This window comes from Elgaria multicarinata, chromosome 10, assembly GCF_023053635.1.
Source record: "Elgaria multicarinata webbii isolate HBS135686 ecotype San Diego chromosome 10, rElgMul1.1.pri, whole genome shotgun sequence".
Lineage (NCBI taxonomy): Eukaryota > Metazoa > Chordata > Lepidosauria > Squamata > Anguidae > Elgaria > Elgaria multicarinata.
The window spans coordinates 21,971,245-21,988,159 of NC_086180.1; the positions used below are offsets into that span (position 1 = coordinate 21,971,245).

The 16,915-nt window shown below is 39.0% G+C and overlaps 1 protein-coding gene across 1 annotated transcript in view; it reads left to right on the forward strand.

The window, feature by feature from the left end:
• GRID2 (glutamate ionotropic receptor delta type subunit 2) overlaps positions 1–16,915 on the forward strand; it is a 1,050,481-nt gene that overhangs the window by 665,460 nt on the left and 368,106 nt on the right. The window lies entirely within an intron of this gene.

Here is a 16,915-nt window from a genome sequence, read left to right on the forward strand (position 1 = left end):
AGCAAAGTAGGCACACCTTCCAAGCACATGTCAAGACATCTTATACCTTACACCCAGCTGAACCCTCCCTGTCTCGTTATTGGTTAGAGACTTGAGGGGTTACAGCCTATCCCGGCACGCAGCTTTGTCCCGCCTTTGTTGACTTGCTTTTTCATTTCATTTAATATTCCACCCACCCTTATTTACTTATGTCCAAATATGGGTTTGATTTGTCTGGGCCTACCCACTTTATCGCTCTTTATCATCCCTCCACCCATCAGGTAACCACAAAAGTCATGAGTTCAAAAACAACAGATGTATGTTTCAGTTTTGTTCTATTTATCACCTTTTCTGACCACTAGTCTAACCACAAATTCCGCTTTGTTCTTTTACACCTGCTTGGGCCTTTCCCTATTAATTATGCTTCAGCGAAGATCACAGTGCTGTCGGGCTGAAGCTATTTTCATCCACATATCTTCAGTAGCAAGACCCTGCTGCATAGGCTTACATTCTAATAAAATCATAATATACATTTATTGAATACATATTGGCATTAGCATCCTCATACATATAACATCATTGAAAAAGTAACATATCTCTCCATTTCTCACAGTAATGCAACTTTTGGTGTTCGTTCTATCTTCATTCCCACAATTTCTTCAATTTCTAAAAACACCATCTTCCACAATTTTTGTACATATTTGCATTCCCACCACATATGTAAATATGTTCCTTTTCCCCCACATCCTCTCCAACAATTTGCTGAATGCTGATTATTTATCTTATTTAATCTAACTGGGGTTAAGTACCACCTCCATATAATTTTAAAGTAATTCTCTTTTATTCCCACTGACATATTTCTCAACGCTCTTTGTTTCCATAGTCCCTCCCAGTTCTGTTGTCCTATTTGTACATTCAAATCTGTCTCCCAAACCATTTTCCCTGAACTATCCATCGACCCTTTCTCCAACAAAATTCTATATATTTCACTCATTAACCCTTTTGACGCTATTCTTTTCCCTTTATCATTTTCTTTTTTAACTATTAATTCCTCAAATTTCATCAACTCCCTACAATATCCATTTTCTCTTACCCACTTTTTGGTCCACTGTTCTAATTGCCAATAATTTAACCAAGTTAATTTTTTATCTTTTAAAACCTCTTCCAAATCCTCTCTTGTATTCATTTCTCTTAACCAATCCCTTAATTTCATTTTATTTTTTTCTATTAAAACTTTACTTAATCTACTCTTTAATTTCTCCGGGAAATTCTTTAACATTATTACCAGTGATAAAGGGGAGCTGCTCGAAAGCAACTCCCCTTTATATTTATTCCAAATCTCCCAGTGAAACCTCAAGAGCGGATTACCTATACTTTCAGCCCATTTTTTCCTCCTTCCCTAAAGAATACATTTTCCAACTTCATCTCAATATTACTTGTGGTTTTATCCTCCATCCAATCTAAATCTCCTACTCCTATAATTGCTTCCACAATATGCCTTAACCTATTAGCTATATAATATAGGTTAATATTTGGGAGACCCAATCCTCCCTTTTTTTGACTTAAATACCATTTATTCTTATTTACCCTCACTTTCTTGTCCCCATTACAATAATTGTTTATGATATTTTGCCAACTTTTTATCTCTAATTCTGAAATTTTTATTGGTAACTTCCTGAGCACAAATGTTAATCTTTGCTAAAATCTTCATTTTTACTAATGCTATTCTTCCAAACCATGATAAATTTAATCTTTTATATTTTTCCAATTTTACTAAAATCTCTTTTTTAAAACTATTTCAATTCTCCTTCTCTAAACTCTCTAAATTTTTTGTAATTTTAATTCCCAAATATCTAATCTGTTCTTTAACTCTCATTTCTATACCTTTTCCTTCCCATTCCTTCTCTTCCTTTTTAGTATAATTAAATAACATCATCTCTGATTTGGACCAATTTATTCTTAACCCAGTAATTTCCACAAATTCTCTCAGTTTCTGTTTAATTCTTTCCATCTTTCTTATTGGATTTTTAATAGTTAGTAAAGTATCATCCACAAACATATTCAATTTTATTTTTTTAATATCACCTATTCCTTCTATCTCCCCATCATCTCTTATTGCATTTGCCAATAATTCCATAACTATTACAAACAGGACAGGCGAGAGTGGACATCCTTGTCTTGTCCGTCTGGCTAGTCGTATCTTATCCGTAACTCCATTGTTCACTACCACTACGGCTGTATTTTGAGAGTATAATTGTTCTTTTATAGCTTTAAATTTATTTCCAAATCCCATTTTATTTAAAACCATCTTTAATGCTTGCCAGCTCACACAATCGAAAGGTTTAAAAATATCCAGTGCCAAAATTCCTGCTTTAACCTTAGAGTTTTTTATCACCTGTATTACATTTAAAACTCTTCTCACTAAATTGTGCATTTGTCTATCTGCTACAAATCCACATTGGTCTTCCCCTATATAGTCCACTATGAATCTATTTAACCATTTTGCTAAAATAGTTGAGAAAATTTTTGCATCTTGATTTATTAATGAAATAGGTCTGTATGAATCAGGGACAGTCATAGAATCATAGAATAGCAGAGTTGGAAGGGGCCTACAAGGCCATCGAGTCCAACCCCCTGCTCAATGCAGGAATCCACCCTAAAGCATCCCCGACAGATGCTTGTCCAGCTGCCTCTTGAAGGCCTCTAGTGTGGGAGAGCCCACAACCTCCCTAGGTAACTGGTTACATTGTCGTACTGCTCTAACAGTCAGGAAGTTTTTCCTGATGTCCAGTCGGAATCTGGCTTCCTTTAACTTGAGCCCGTTATTCCGTGTCCTGCACTCTGGGAGGATCGAGAAGAGATCCTGTCCCTCCTCTGAGTGACAACCTTTTAAGTATTTGAAGAGTGCTATCATGTCTCCCCTCAATCTTCTCTTCTCCAGTCAAGTCCTTATCTGGTTTTGGAATTAAAATTATCAATGAATGTTCCCATGATTCTGGTGTCCTCTCTCCTTCCAATATGGCATTATACAACTTCAATAATTTCGGTACTAAAAACGTTTTAAAAACTTTATAATATTCCGGTCCTAAACCATCTACCCCAGGTGATTTACCCACTTTCAAATTCTCAATTACCTCTTCAATTTCTCTCTGCGTTATTACCTTCTCCATTAACTCTTTATGTTCTATTTTTATTCCCTTCTTTATATACTTTTCTATATAAGCTTCCAACTTCTTTTTTTGAATATCCTTTCCCTTATATAGTTCTTGATAAAATTCTTGAAATTTTTTTTATTTTACCCTTCATTGTGTGACAATAATTCCCTTGCTTATCTTTCAATATTCCTATCCCATTCCTAGCTTTTTCCTTTTGTGTGAGTCTGGCTAGCAATCTAGAATTTTTATTGCTATTTTCAAAGTACTCCCTTTTCATATAAATCAGATTTTTCTGAACTTCCTCTAAATTTATGTTCTCTAATTCTTTTTTCTTTGCTTGTACTTCTATTAATTTATGTTTATTTTTTAAATTACCAATAATCTTTCTCCAAATTCTTAATCTCTTCCTCCAACTTTTCCTGCGCTGCAAGCTGTTGCCTCCTTAAATTACACATTTCTCTAATACAAATCCCTCTTGCTACCACCTTCATGGTATCCCAAACAACTGCCCTTGCCGTTCCTCCCTTTTCATTAATTTCCCAAGCCTCTGACAGTTCCCTCTGCATTTTTTCTACCACTTTATTATACTTCAATATTTTTGTATTCATTTTCCACCTAAACGCTTCTTTATAATTCTTCGTAACTGTAATCTCTAAACTTAGCAATGTGTGATCTGTTACCTTAATTACCCCCGTTTCCATTTTACAGACCTTAGTTGCAAACTCTTTTGAAACAAAAATATAGTCTATCCTAGAGTATGTATGATGAACTGGAGAGTAATATGAGAACCCAAGATTCGCCCCACTAAGTAAATGCCAACAATCCACAAAATCTTTTTCTTTTACCAATTTGTTCAATATAGTAATATTATTTCTCTTTTCAGCACTAGTGGGGTTTGACCTGTCCAATCTATTATCCATAACCATATTAAAATCCTCAGCTAAAATAACATACCCCTCCTTAAAGTCTTCTATTTCTTTAAATAATTCTATATAAAACTCTCTATGTCTCTCATTAGGGGCATAAACATTAACTAATGTATACGCTTTGCCTTCAATTTGACCCTTTATCATAAGATATCTACCATTATCATCCTTTTTTACAGTGTCTAATATAAATCCACTTCTTTTTGAAATCAATATAGCCACTCCATTTTTTTTAAGTCCCCAGTGACTTTTCATAATAAACTGACCATTTTATGCATATTTCATTTACCCCATTAATTCCCTGGTGTGTTTCTTGCAGAAGGATAATATCAGATCCTTCTCTATTTAACATTTGTTCAATTCTCCTCCTTTTCATGACTGTCCCCAGACCGTTTACATTAAGCGTTGATATTTTTATTTTCTTATCCATATTCAGCCTTTTGATAATCCTTCCGATCCCATGTGTTCTGCAACTCAAATTCACAAACATAAAAACACAAAAAACATGAAATCCCTCCCTCCCACCCAGCCATACCTCCCCACCCCCCCACCCCACCTCCACCTCTTTCCCCCCCCAAAACCCCGTAAGTCTATCACTCTGGCTGTTATCTACCCTTAGGGGAGGGGGGAGAGGCAGTCCTCAGCCTGTCCGGTAAGCCCTCTATGTTTTTTTTAAAAAATTATATACTATTATCTCATTATCAATTTATCAAGATTATCACATCCCAGATGCCCCAGCTTCACTTCCATTCCCACCTGCTTTTTTCAAACTTGCGCCATCATGCAAACCCAAACTCTTCAGCAACTCCTTACCTTGATCCAAGGAGGTTACTCTGTATTGCTTCCCACCATGTGTAAACCTTAAAAAAACAGGGTAGCCCCAGGCATACTTTATTACATTCTTTGTTAATATTTCAGTTATTGGTTTGACACTGCGTCTCCATTTGAGTGTTTGCTGACAAAGATCATTGTAAATTTGCACTGAAGTGCCTTTAAATTGTATCAGAGCCAAAGACCTCAATTTCTTCATAACTTGCTCTTTTTTGTAGTAGCTGCCAAATTTCATCAGGATGTCTTTAGTCGCTCCTCTGTAGTTTGATTCTCCCACTCTATGAATCCTGTCCACCTCACAGTCCTTTATTTCCAGATCAGGCATCATTTCTTTAAACCACCGCAAAATTACTTTTCTCAAGTCCTCTCCTGATACTTCAACAAAATTCTTAATTCGTATTGTAGATCGTCAATTCTGGTCTTCTAAGTGGATCAGCCTTTTCTCTTGATCCTCAAACTGTACATTACAACTTTTTTCAAAGACATCTTGCCATTTCTCCAGTAAATTTACTCCTTCTTCTAGTGTCTTTATGCTCCTGTCATTCTGAGCAATCTTGCCAGCTAACACATCCATTCTTTTGTCTGCCTTTTCCGCATGTTCATCCATTTTTTAAAAAGGAGTGGCGTTGTTTGCTAATATGAAGCTCCTGATTTCATCCATAGTAGCTGGCTCCTTGCCAGCTTTTGTCGCCATCTTGTCACTCTCACTACTATCTGTGTCCTCTTCCAAGGACCCAGACACTTTTTCAAGGCGACCGAGACTATGATTTGAGGAACATTTACGGCGTTGCCAGGTAGTTTTTTCAACTTTTTTTTTTTTTTTTTTTTTGGTTTTCTAATGTTCGGCATAGGGCATAAATCAGTTGCTTAATGTTCCGGGTAACAATCAAAACAGTCTCTCATTCCATCCAAGTAAACAACTTCTCTCTCTCACTGCTTTCTGATGGTTAAATTTATTACCAATTACTCGCTCCACATAGATAAGGAGTGATATATCACAGCAATTTAACTCAGCAGTCACTGGAAGAGGTCCAACAATAACAAATTCTTTACTTTCGCTTTACACTCTTCGCTCCGACAAACTGATTTGCTGAGCCCAGAGGCCGGGCTGATTTCCCCACTCTGTATACAGATTATACTTTCAAAAAAGCCATCATCACCATCAGTTAAAGGTCATAAACATTTTCATTGATGTTCATTAGAGATTCATGCCCATTTAAATGAGATAATTGAATTTTCGGCTACCCAGTCCGGGAGCCTCACAAGAAAGCTTACCAGTACATGGCCATCAGGCTCCGCCCCCCCCATGGCTTATTTTGAGTATATTGAATCTTTGACAGTGGTGTTGCTTGTTTCTCTCAGCAACCCTTAATTACCACAGGGGCTCTGCGTGAGCTTGAGAAAAAATTTACCTAGGGCATGGCTAGACGAGAGAGGTGGAGGGCAACGATCTTGCGATTTTATAATCGTGAAATCATCACCATCATCTACATTTGGCACATGACATCACAGCCACTATTTTGGATTTATTTTTCTTAAAGGAGAAGGAGGGCATGAGCGCTCCAACAAAATTGTAAGGTGTTTTTTTTTTAATAAAATAAAATAAAACCACCTCACACACATCCCACCCCACCACCGATGGGCACAAAGCTCCATGCCTGGTGCCTGGCTCCTTGCATTACTCACGAGGAGCCAGGGCATACCAGTGATGGTGGGCCACATGTCCTGTGGTCTCGGGATCATCCCAAAACCATGGAAAAATTGGGAAAAACAGGTAGAGCGATATCCTGGGGAAAGGGAGGGATCATCCCTCCCTGCTCCCGGATCCCCTGTGTATCATGTGGCTGCACAGGGATGATCCCATGGCGATCCCTAGGATAAGCCCTCGTCTAGCCATGCCCCTAATTAAACCATCCTTGATTAGTTGGATAGTCCAGGCCAACTTTCACTGGCCTTTGGCCCTTTCTACACCTAAGGGTGTAGAGGGACACAGGGGGATGTTCCTGGGATTTCTGGCTTCCAGAATCATTGCCCTGTGTCCAGATGGCCATGTAATGTCCTGGATGTGATTTTTTTTAAAAAAAAAAAGAATCACAGGAGCTGGAGCATATTTGCACTCCAGTGCAAAAGTGAGTAAAAGAAAAAGGCCCTGCTCCTGCTTTCCACCCCACCCTTGATGTCCCTGGAGTCCCCCTGCCCCAGCTTCTTCCCTCTTCTGACCCCTGCTACTCACAGGGAGGAGGGAAGAAGCTGGGATGGGCACTCACACCAGTCGCGGTCCTCGGAATTATCCCGGGACCATGGGTAAAACTGAGATAACAGTGGTCCCAGAAGTCCTGGGGAAATGGAGGGATCATCCTTCCCTGTTCCTGGAATCCCCTGTGCTTCATTTGAACATCTAGGGATGATCCGGGGTGTGGGGGACAGAGGCAGATGTAAAAAGAGCCTTTGTAAGCCAAGGTTACATTTCCCATGCCCAAAATATTTGGTGTCCAATGACAGAGTACATATATAATCTGTTTTTAAATAAAAATTATATCATGGACAAACCTGTATTCTATTGCTATTTTAAAAGATGCCTGTCTCACACAGGATCTAACATACCCTTGACTCTCTATTGGTCCTTCTTCACGTCACTCTTCCCTCACACTAAGCAGGAGCCTTCTCCAAGCAAGGGAAATGTGTGTGTCCAAACTTGCCCAGACTTGTGAATAACTCTCCATTGAGTATAAGAATTTGGAGAGTAAATGGTTGTATTCAGATGTCACACTAAACCATAATTTGAAAAGCGAAGCCTATGACAGCTCACAATCCATGATTTTTGAGAGGATGCCAAGCCAGGTTATCAAACCATCTGGTTTGGAAACTACAGTTTGCACTAACTGTGGTTTGCTGTTAAAATTTGAACTCACAAATCATTGAAAAAACACAGTTATATCTAGATAACTAGATATCTTTGTTTCTAGTTATCATGCAATATAGAATGCAACAAATCCTCTTGAAATATACCATGGTTTTTGCAAGTTATTCTTTAATGTTTCCAAGGTATTTTTCCTTTGAATCTTGCATGCCTTTGGTCCTAAAACTTGCCTCCATTCCCTGTATCTGACATTATGTCCCTGCCCATGTGCAAATATGTTGGTGGAATTAATATTTGGAGTAGAATAAATAGAGGACCATTGTTAGTGTAACTAAAGATGGGGGATGCATTTGGTTCACATTTTAATGTGAGTAGATACTTTCAAACTAAAGCGCTACTAAAATGATCAAGGGGCTGGAGCATCTCTCCTGTGAGGAGATGAATGTTACAACAGCTCAAATTATTTAGCTTGGGAAAAAGGCAAGTAAGGGGAGACATGATAGAGGTGTAACAAAATTATTCATAGTATGGAGAATGTGGATAGAGACTTTTTTTTTCCTCCTTCTCATAATACTAGAACCTGTCATCCCATGAAGCTGATTGCTGGGAGATTCAGGATAAATAAAAGGAAGTACTTCTTCACACAGTGCAGAGTTAAACTATGTTTTTTGTGTGTGTTTTTACCACAAGATGTAGTGATGGCCACCAATTTGGATGGCTTTAAAAGGGAGTGAGACAAATTCCTGGAGGAGAAGGCTATGAATGGTTTCTAGTCCTGATCAATGGCTACTAGTCCAGTATCAGAGGCAGTATGCCTATATACACCAATTGCTGGGGAATATGGGCAGGAGGATGCTCTTGCACCCATGTCCCACTTTGTGGGTTTCCTGTGGACAGCTGGTTGGCTACTGTGTGAACAGAATGCTGTACATGATGGACCCTTGATCTGATCCAGCATGGCTCTTCTTATGTTTGAACCAATACGTGAAGCAAAATTACTATCCTTTGACATTCATACTTCTTCAAATTTTGCAATGAACTTTTCAATAAAACATGTGTTCAGAAATGTGTAGATTAGGGAAATGTACACACAAAAATAAATATTTTAGTGAAAGTAACATTAAAATGAATCATAGCAAAAATGTGTATATTAGGGGGGGAATCCATGTATTAGTAGAAATGCAGAAAAATGCATACTAATTTTCATGATAATTTTTTTTAAAAAAAGTCTTAATGTTTGGAACAACCAAATGTAAGATTTGAAAAATGAAAAACTGAAAAAAAAGTAAAATTGACAGATCCATCCGTCCCTAGGTGTGGCCCAAATGAAATTGCAATGTTTACTTGCTTCTCAAGTAAAACCCTCGTAGTAACTTATTTAACAATCCATTTGATACATGAATGAAAACCACTAAAAGGTGCTTATAAACAATTTTGTTACTGGCTCAGAATATAATATAGAGGAATATTACTCAACCGTGTTCTTGGGTGATGAAGCATTCAATTGTTTCGTTATGAGTAATGTATTATGTCCACATTACCCAATCTTAATTAAGTGAAGAAATAATTGGTCCCTAGTGTAAAGTGTAGAGCACCTACTCTACCTGTATCTTTTGTATCAAGTATTGTTTGGCGAAATCATGTGCATATTCCTTGATCTCTTTTTGATTACTGCAGACATCTGCTTTCATGTTTAATTATTAGATGGTCTTAATTGCATTACACTACAATAAATTGCCTTTGTCTATCCGCTTGTTTGCCTCTTACATTATATTTCAGCACAAAACCTGCAATTTTAAAGCAGCCCTCAACTTTATGGCGAGATCACAGTTTTAGGACAAAATCCTATGCGTATTTGGACTGGAGGAAAAAAAATCTAAATTCCCTATAATTCCCAGCATACCTCCAGCCAGACTTTCCCCCCCCCCTGTCTAAACATGCATAGCATTGCAACGTTAAATTTAATCATAGGCAGAAAATCGACAAATCAAATCTAAAACTCTGTAATTGAACATTCCAAATTCTGCAACTTGAAAATTATGACGCTCTTAGGCAAATTGGACAAATTTGTCCAGCATTTACTTGTTTGTTGCTTCTTCTGCAGATTTTTTTCATTTATTTATTATATTTATTTTAAATAGTTTTATACTATTAAGTTTTATACTTAAAATGTATAATTATAAAATGCATATTTTACACATTTAAAAGATAACAATACAGAAATACAATTAAAAAAATAAACTGATAAAAAGAAAAGGAGGAAGGAAAGACAACAGCAAGATACATGGCCATGGAGAACTATAAGATTTTAATATAACATTTCAAGGAAAGCAATGTGGGTGTCAAACAATCCTCCTTGAGGAGAGTATTCTACCATTGGAATTTCATAGCCTAAAAGGCCCTACCTTTTTACATTTGTTTTCAGGATATATATTTTTATACTGAGGGTGGGGATCAACAAATCTGTCAATTTTGCTTTCTTTGATTTTTGATTTTTTTTTTAAATTTCAAGTTCTTTCTAATAGGAAGAAATTTGTGAATTTTGGTATATCCTTATCAAAACCAAACTGAAATAAAATTCTCACCCATCTGCATTGAACAAATTCAACAGGAACAGCTTCCCCCAATGTGGAGAAAATTGTATTGTATTTGCCTGCCGTACAGCTGTCAAAGATGACAAGCCTGTCAGAAAAAAGAGGTGGCAAACTTAAATCACCAGTTGCATGGCTGAGTACACAAGGGATTCAAACCCAAGTCTTTTTGGAGCTAAGCTCTGAAAGGCATGGGCTGGATGGACAAGTCTGCACATTTTACTTCCTTCCACATGCAAATGTTATTAATCTAAAGTTCTTTCCACCCCAAATATGAAGAAATGTGTGGTTTCTTATAAAATTCTGACCCATCACTAATTGAAGGACTGGGAAAGAAATTCTTTGGGTTTTATGGGAGACATTGTGCTGGGAAGAGTTTGATATCTGCAAGAGCACTAGACAAAGAATAAAGAACATAAGAAATGCCATACTGCATCAGACTGAAGGTCCATCAAGTCCACCACTCAAAATGGCCAACCAGCTGTCGACCAGGGACCAACAAAGCAGGACATGGTGCAACAGCACCCTCCCACCTGTGTTCCCCAGCAACTGGTGAACACAGCTTCTGCCTCAGATACTGGAGGGAGCACATAACCATCAGGGCTAGTAGCCATTGATCATCTTCTCCAGGAATTTATCCAATCCCCTTTTAAAGTCATCCAAATTGGTGGCCATCACTACATCTTGTGGTAGTGAATTCCATAACTCAAGTATGTGTTGTGGGAAGAAGTACACAGACAATGGAGAGTAACTGAGAATAGTACTAAATAAAGAACCCCTCCCCACAATTGAGCTTTCCCAAAAGTATTCTATAGCTGAAAATCTCCCTTGAAGGATACCCAAGGGTGCCACCAAAGAGTTAGCCTTGCAAGTTAACTATGGAACAAAGTTTCTGTACCTGCTGAAGCTCTGAATCCTCATTGTGATCACATACATTATATTAGGCTACCATAGGGGTGCAAAACTCAGGAGCCTGATGTTTTTTCCAAGAGCCTGCTTGGTAGGGATATATGAGAGAAATTCATTTCCATTCATTTTTTATCAGGATGTACCTAGTTTGCACTTTCTAGACCAAACACAAACTCAAAAGCAATCTGTGATTGAAATCCATACACTTCCAAACTTGCAATGTTATTTATGGACCCCCCAGCCCGCAAAAAAAAAAAAAAAAATGTATTCAACAGCATGCATACCTTTGAAAAATGCACACAAAACAAATGCTTACTATTGAAAAATGCATATAAGCAAGCTTTAATCAATGGGATAAGAATGTGTACATTTCAGAGATGTATACAATTGATGCATACAACATTTTGCATGGATTCGTGTGTAAAGAAGGAGAGAGAAAACATTTTTAAAAAAATCTGATATGGGCTTGAGTTTGAACAAGCTTCCAGATGGAAATTGGAGAATGTTGGCATGCTCAAGTTTTGCTGATTCGCACATCCCTATGGAGATGTGGTGACCTGAACGTGCCTACCGGCGAGAACATGGGTCCTGTTCTTCCAATACATTCTGATCCCCACCTTCTTCTTCTCACTTTCCTTGTCATATGGCCAAAGTCACACTTTCTCTTATTACTTCATATATCCAAGAGCTGAGTATTTAGTTATTATTTGTATTTATGTGACACCTATAAAACAGGTTATCTAGACACCATACAATTAAAGCAACACAGTACAAATATAAGAACTCATCAAAATAATAATTTTTAAAAACCGTACGTGGTAAAAAAGAAAAATACACAAACAAATACAAAAGTCAACATGATAAAAATACAATAAAGGCCAGCCCCAAAAGTGTTCTCAATAGGGGTTTTTCTTGGGTGATGCTCTGAGAAGCCCTGGCTCAAAAAAATGTAAGAAAGCAAGGAAGGGATTGAGAGAAGAAGAGTAGGGAGCACACAGGTTTCATAAACAGGAGCAGATGTGGTAAGGGACAAACTTATTTCCTGCTCTCTTCAGCAATGTAATTGCAGGTCACCACATCCAACGTTTATGTTGCCAGGGGCAACACCTCCAAACATGCTCTCACCTGTAATTATCAGTGCATTAGTAATTAGTCTCTGTACCTGAAATCTCATTGAAATGTTGCAAATATCATGAGGCAGATTTAATAAAAAAGCACTCCTGGCCATGATTACACCTGATGGACTCATTGATGTGACAAGGAATGCTCGAAGGCAGCACACCTAAATGACCCTGGAGAACTGAACTCCATCAGTGATGGAATCCAGACACATTAAAAGGAAGGCTTGCTAATCATCATTACTTCAATCTAGTCTGAGTTAAATATCAATTGACTCACCTCATCAACTCACCAATAGGCATCAGGTACTGCAATACGTACAAACTACAGGACCTAGTACAGATAACAAGGACAGGTAGAGCTGGGTTTCATCTAGTGATGAGTCAAATTTTATGTCAGTTTCTTTTTGAAAATTTCAGGAGGCTGGAGTCGGATTATCTTACTTTAATAATGAGCTGGTTGAGGGAAATTCCCCCTCCTATTTTTTTATACTTTAAAAGAAGCCTTGGGAACCATAGTCAACAACCAGTGAGCCTCTCTGTCTCTCAGCAGTATTCTGACTTCCTTCCGGACACAATTTTCTTCCTATCCTGGATCACCATGGCAACAATGTTAGCTTGCATAGTTTCCATGGTGATCTGGCAAAGGAAGATCGATGTGGCTGTAAGGAAGTCAGAAGGCTGCTGAGAGATGGAGAGGCTCGTCAACCACTGATGGCAGCTGGAGGGGCCTTCTTAAGGATTAAAAAAGGAAATAAAAACCTTATCTCAACCACCTCCTATATAAAATATGGGAAGCCATCCTCATTCCAACAAATGTCTGTGAAATTCTTCCACCCACCCAAAAAATGAGAGAAAATCTTCCTCCATTTTTATGGGAGGAGGATGCTCCTGTAAAAATAGAGAGGTAACTAGTTTCAGCTCAGCATTAGTTGCGGATGTATGAGAATTTAGATTTTGCTTGCAAAACACGCGAAAATGCCCCATTCGAAGCTCCTAACATGAGCACAGCCATGTGTTTACTGCAAAATTTCATAAATTGTCAAACACGTGTTCATGTCCGTTTCATTCCCAGGTCCTAGTTTGATTTGCACAAATTTGCTAATTTGTGTAAATTCTCTCAATGGATTGAATCAACCCAACTTTAGTTTAATCAGGAACTTTGCATATATATATTTTTAAAATTTTGTATGCTTTTTTAATGTTTACTGTTTTTAACTGTTGTAAACCGCCCAGAGAGCTTCGGCTGTGGGGTGGTATATAAATGTAATAAAATAAATAAATAAATAAATTACAAGAGATGTGCAAAAATTTGGGGACATTTACCCAAATCTCCCATTCAATTGTCACTTTGATTTGTGAAAATCTCCGTACAATTGCCAGTTCAATTTGTGGAAATTCCTTAATTTGCGCAAATTTCATCAATCGACTGAATCAGCCCCACTTTAGTGTATGGAGGAAATTTGTGCAAATTTCTGAGGTTTGTTTAAATTTCAAGAGATTTATGCAAATATCCCATTTGATCACTGCTCGATTTGTGAAAGCTTCCTGCACAGAGCAAGCAGCGATCACAGTCGCAAATGGTAGACTGACACGAGACAAGTGATGAGATAATGTACAGAGAATTTGAGTGATCTCGAACATCATTTGTTCACCCATCACTAATACTAGTTTCATCAGCACAACATACATATTTGCATTTGCATTTATATTACGCCTTTTCTCTGAGTTGCTCATGGCAGCATACAGCAATGTGGGCTAGGTTAGCATGAGAGAGGATGACTGGCCCAAGATGAACCAATTCATTTCACGGATGAGGTGTGTGTGTGGGGGAAGCTGAATACAGGTTTCCCCAGTGCTAGTCCAATATTGCATTGGCTCTGTATCTCATTATTGGCCTCATATACATGCAGAGCTAGACAGAGGGTGAAAATGGATCTCCACAGGAAAGAGTTATGCAATTCCACCATTTGGAATCCATAATCTTTAATAAGCAGAATCATTACTCCAGAGCAGTATACCTGCCAGAACTTGCCAATGTCTTGTGATCAGCAGCTCAGAAATGGCAAATATGAGTTTGTTATTTATTAATTCAAAGTACTTTTAGCCCACATTCCAATTCTAAGGCAGATTCCAATGGTGAAAACCAACAGAAATAACAAGATTAAAATCACAATAAAAGACACCCAAATGAAATAGCATATAAGAAACAATATGGGCAGCCATAAAAATCCCAAAGATATTGTTCAGACAAATAGGCATTGTTGACCAGATCAGCATCTGTGGGGAGGAGATTCCACGTTTGGGTGCCATCCTAAGACAAGCTCCTTTACCTAATCTCTGGAAGTTGAGGCAGCCAGAGAAGGACTTCTTAATATTATCTTACCTGTGGGCAACTTCATATAGGAGCAAGAGATTTAATATTAATGTTGTGCCAAATACTTCCCCCTATTTTCAGGAACCTTCTCTCTCCCTGCAAAAGAGGCATTGATTTGTCTGCCTATTACACAGGGAGGGAAGAATTTTTGGAGAATTTTCTCCTTGGGAAGTATAGCCAGTTGTTGAGGGGGTATTTTTTCTATTTTTAATTTTTAAAAAAATCCTCAAGAATTTGGAAGAGCCCAGCAGTTCTTCCTGAATGCCTTTTGGAGACCATGTGACCTCAACCTCTCCAATAGGCATTCAGGAAGAAATCCTGGCTCCTGCAAGTACTAGGGGGTTGTTGTTGTTGTTGTTGTTTTAAATAGAAATAGAAAGATCTCAACAACCGGCTACTCTTCGAAAAGTATGTGCAAACCCTGTCCCCCTCCCCAAGGAGAAAATTCTCTGAAATCCTCACTTCCCCCAGCTGCTTTCACCAAAATTTTCATTGTAATGAAATGCAGGAAACATAAGAATCAACATTTTTGGCACAACAGTTTCTAATACGATGCAGTTTCCCCCAATCATTCTGTAGGTGGGAATATTTGACAATGGGCACAAAACCTGAAAAAGTCAGGCTGGGGGGGGGGGGGGGATCTGGAAACAGACAGAACTCATGTGCTCGTATTCAATCCTTTAGTAAAGGAGATAGCACTGAAAACTAGGGGTGTGCACGGACCCCCCGCTCCGCTTCACTTGCAGATCCGCCATTTTCCGGATCGGGCTGCTCCGCCCCGCCCCCGCTCCGCCCACTTCCGCTCCGCTCCGCTCGGAGCTCCGGATCCGGATCCGGAGCTCCGTTTCCCCCCCCCCCATAGGCTTGCATTGAAAGCTAAAAAATTATACAACTTTTTTTCTGTTCAAGTTAGAAACCTCACGTTTGGCACCATGACACCTCATGGGGGTATACACACGCACGCCAAGTTTCAAAGCAATCCCATCATCCCCTGATTTTTGGGGAATTTTTGAAAATCGGGCACCCCATTCACACCCCTTTCCATAGCTCCGTCAATTTTGCACGTTAAAAAAAAACCTCAAACTCACCACCATGAAAGCTTATCCAGGGATACATACGCACGCTGAGACTCAAGGCAGTCCCATCATCCCCTGTTTTTTGGCGGGGCTTAAACCTGCAAAATTTGGAACTTCCAAAACTCCAAGTGAGCGCAGGAAGGACTTCTCCCCTGAGTCAAAGCCACACACACACAACATCCCTGTGAGGTGGGCAGGGGAGGAGGGAGGGAAGGCAGGCAGGCATGCAGCTGGCATTTCTGGGGGCATAAGGAAGTGAGCCAAGGATAAGCCAGTAATGCATATAAAATGGAATAAATCAATAAATAAACAAAGGAGGGGTGGAATTAAAAGCAGCAGTGTTGCTGAATAAACAGCAAGAAGATTTTTTTAAAAAAGGCTATATCTGTCTTTTACCAGCAATAGGGGGACGTGCCCGGGGGAGGGGGAAGCAGCTGCCAGTTCAACTCAAGACAGCCACCAACAGCTCTGAGATTAAGAAGTAAACGCTCACTTCAACTCATAACAGGCATCGCTCCACCACTAAAAAGTGAACATTCACTTCAACTCATGATAGGCATTGCTCCACCGTTTTACTCTCTTTGGAAGGCTCTAATGGCCTTCCAGTGCAGGAGAGAGTGGGGGCACGTCCACAATGAGATGCCCTAGGGGAGCTCATCCCCTTGCACCACATCTTTTCAGTTGTTCCCCAAAGTTAGGGTGGGGAGCAGTGCTGTGTTTCTATCTCTTATTCTTGGCTTAGTATATGATTTCAGGTTGTGTTTGTGCATTTGGTGGGGCTACTGTGTTAAAAAACACGGGGAAAAGCCCGTTCAGATGAAGAAAGAGAAGTTTCCCAGAATCCCAAGTTACCTGTTTTGCCTATGCCCTCCTCTAACTTTGGGATCATCATGACCGGGAGCTGACTCTGCCCCTCAGCCCTTTGAAAAAGGTATTTTTCCCGCCGATTTTTTAAAAACTTCTAGCGCGCGACCCGGACAACGCAGAAAGTTGAGAGTAGTCTCAAAATGACCCCCATCCACTACTCTCTGTGCACAAGAATTTTCAGAACGATAGCTTAACCCCCCCCAGTTATCCCCGATTCTTTCCCTCA